Raw genomic sequence first — 3,475 nt, forward strand, 5'->3', positions numbered from 1 at the left:
ATTACAAAGTTCTCCGGTGCCCCCCCCCCCTCCTCCCCCCTCCCCGGTGCCGTGGCCCCGGCCTGTTGTTGTTGTTGTTGTTTGCTGTGAATCTGAGGTGATTTATTTTTCATCACGCTGCATGTCAGAGACATTGACGGCTTTAGAAACTCTCACTTCTTCTGTGTTTTCATCTCACTGAGTTATGACTCGTTCCACTTCCTTTCCCTAATCTTAATTACAGCCAGGATGGAAATCAAAAATGGTGTCAAATTAGGGTGCAGAAGTGTGTGTCTGTGTGTGTGTGTGTGTGTGTGTGTGACGCCAGGCTGTTAACAGAAAAGAATTGACTGTCTTTTTATCTCTGTCTTCTCCTTACGCTGCTCCTTTTCTCCTCCTTTCTACATCCATAACAGAGGAAGGCGTATCAGCCGGCGTGCTAATACAGTCGTCATCTGGTATTCAATAAGCAGTATTCATGCAGTATTCATGCAGTATTCATGCAGCGACTTGTATTTATTGGCATTTTGTCACAGCAAAAAAAAAAGTGTAGAAGTCCAATCAGGGATTCAGTGAGATTTAATTCAGCTCTTAACGTCGTGGCTGAAGCGTTTGTCTGCAGTTTGAACACAGTAGAAGAAGAAGACGGAAATTATTATGTTTTCATCCCAGTCCTTCAGGTGTGTGAGAGAACTGCACCCAGTCAGACAGTGTTTAGCCTTCAGCTTGAACCACCTTCTACCAACAAACCTCAGACGGCTGAGACGCTTTTATGGCCTCCATTAGTTTTATATTTGTAAAAAAAAGAATCAATGCAGCTAAATTTTTTTTAATTTTTTTTGCAAATTCCAAATGTAGATCCCTCTGTTCCAATCTTAGTAACCTGATATATCGCATCGTAATATATCACCGTGCCTATAGTATCGCAATATATCGCATCGCTGCCCCTGTATCGTGATACGTATCGTAGATTCTTGCCGATCCACAGCCGTACTAGAAGATGGACGAGCCAATGACATCAACGTGTCTGTGGTGCGATACTGACAAGTCCTGACCAGGAACACAGACGTTTCAGCAGCAGCAGCAGTCGTCGTTGTAGCCGCAGGTGAAAAAACGACAGCATTCAAACGTCCTCGTTGTCTTCGTCTTCGCTCTTCTTCAACAATCGTCGATAAGAAAGAGTTTCCAGTGAAATGATCTTCTCTTAAATGGCCTCTTTAATGTCCTGAAGACGGACGTTTAGAGGAGGGGGAGGAGTGTGGAGCAGCAGCAGCAGCAGTAACAGTAACAGTAACAGTAACAGCAACAGTAACAGCAGCAGCAGCAGCCGCAACAGTAACAGCAGTAACAGTAACAGTAACAGTAACAGTAACAGTAACAGTAACAGTAACAGCAGCAGTAACAGCAGCAGTAACAGCAGCAGTAGCATCAGCAGCAGCAGCCGCAACAGTAACAGCAGTAACAGTAACAGTAACAGTAGCAGCAGCAGTAACAGTAACAGTAACAGTAACAGTAGCAGCAGCAGTAACAGCAGCAGTAGCATCAGCAGTCGTCCAGCCCGGGGACAGACAGGAGACGTTTTTTTATGGATACCTGCAGAAGATGAAATCACCTCGTACCACCGGCCTCTGGTCATTAAAGTACTTTTCACTAGTTCTGTGTAGGTACACTATCGTCTCCCCCGTCTCCCCCTCTGTCCTCACCCCTCCTCACCCCTCTTTCTTTGCTGCAGGCTGTAGGGAGTGTCTGCCTCACCCCCTGGTTGTATAGTTCTTATGTATATTTGATCACATCGGTGTCTGCTCATCTCCCCGCTCGTCCTTTTTATCTTCTCCCTCCCATCGCCTCTCATCCCTGCTCCCCTTCTCTGCTCCTCCTCCCTTTACTCCCCCCTTTTTGTTCCCCCCCAACTGTTTATCGCTTGTCCACTCTTTTTTTTTCTTCTTCTTTTGTTGAAGTGAAAACCTTCTTCATCTCTCTCAGCCTCTCCGCCCCCCCCCCTCCAGCCCACTCCTCAGTGCAGCTTTAACGACCTGCACACGCTGCGATCATTCATTAGAATTTGCTCGCAAATCAACAGGAGTTCAATTCAGAGCTTCACAGGAACTCTGGGCCGAGCTGTGTGGTCCAAGACCGATTTTCTCTGTCAGTCTTTAACTGGACGCCAGGAATCAACCGCTCAAAGTCCAGGATCAGTGCCTCGTCCTCCACAGAGGGGAGGCAGGAGGTTTGATCGTCACGTCGGTGACTCTGCTACAGCTGCCAAACTTCAGGCGACTGTCGCCGATCAACACGACTCCTTGTACGTTCTTGTTGAAAGGAATCGGTTCCTGAGACAATTTGAAGCGTGTGCCGCACGATGGGGCAGCGTGTCGGCGGTGAGTTAAATGACGCAACGTCTTTGAAACTCAGCCTTTGGGGATCGACTCTTCTTCTGCTCCTCTTCAGCTCCTTCTCAATCAAAAAGTTTCAGACAATCGTATCCTGCAGGTGGCGCTGCCGTCAGGACGAAACCGTCGTAGTTGAAAGTTGCAACACGATTTGATGTCAAATTCTCAAAATTTGTAGCCACAGATTTCTGCACCCCAGAGGTTTAGCCTCGGCCTCGGACGATGACGAAGATGACTAAAAAAAGTTCTGGTTCTGAACAGACAGATAACTATTTTCTGTCAGTTCAAACTCCAGTATAAATATTAAAGCCACACGAAGCAGAACTTTTTATTGATCGGCGTCATTGATCAATATTCTACAATAACCGTTTCAGCATAATGTAAATGGAGTCATTTGAAAGACATGATTTACATTATGCTGACGCTCCGGCGCCCCCTGTGGCTTCTGTTTACAGCTGTTACTAATTCTGTCTCAGCACAGGAGGCGCTGGTAGAGTTAGGGGGCGGAGCCAATGGCTGTTTTACTGCGACTGTTCAGATGACTTAATTTGAAGGTGTTTTTTTTTCGTCCTCCAGGCTTAAATGCAGCAGAAAAAAAAAACGGTAAAAAAAGAGAGAACGTTAAGGTCACTGCAATAAAACACATAATTATTAGACGACAGATTCAGAGACTGGAGGACGGACAGCAGTTTATGATGACTCTCGTTCTGTCACAAAACATCCATCTGTCCGGTGAGTTCCTACCTCACTGGTTAATGACATGTAAAAGTCGAGCAAAAGTCAGGGCTAAAATGCGTTTATCATTTTATACGCCATCTATTGGGGAAACGTGGGTATTGCAAGGAAAAGGCAGAGGTACAATGATAATATAAATAAATTATATAATTTGGACGAGTTTGGTCGGTCGGATTAAAAAAGCTGAATGGGCCGCATCTGGGCCCCCGGGCCTTAGTTTGTCCATGCCTGTCCTAGACACTCACTGGGTAAAAAAAAACCAAGTTACTTTCACAAACTGTAAACAGGTTGATTGGGAGTGAATGGACTGGTGGGCAGGTGTGTATGGATGAGGACTGTGATGAAGGGCGTCAGGTGGAAGTAACGACTTT

Source organism: Cynoglossus semilaevis, chromosome 17 (genome assembly GCF_000523025.1).
Source record: "Cynoglossus semilaevis isolate Cse_v1.0 chromosome 17, Cse_v1.0, whole genome shotgun sequence".
NCBI lineage: Eukaryota > Metazoa > Chordata > Actinopteri > Pleuronectiformes > Cynoglossidae > Cynoglossus > Cynoglossus semilaevis.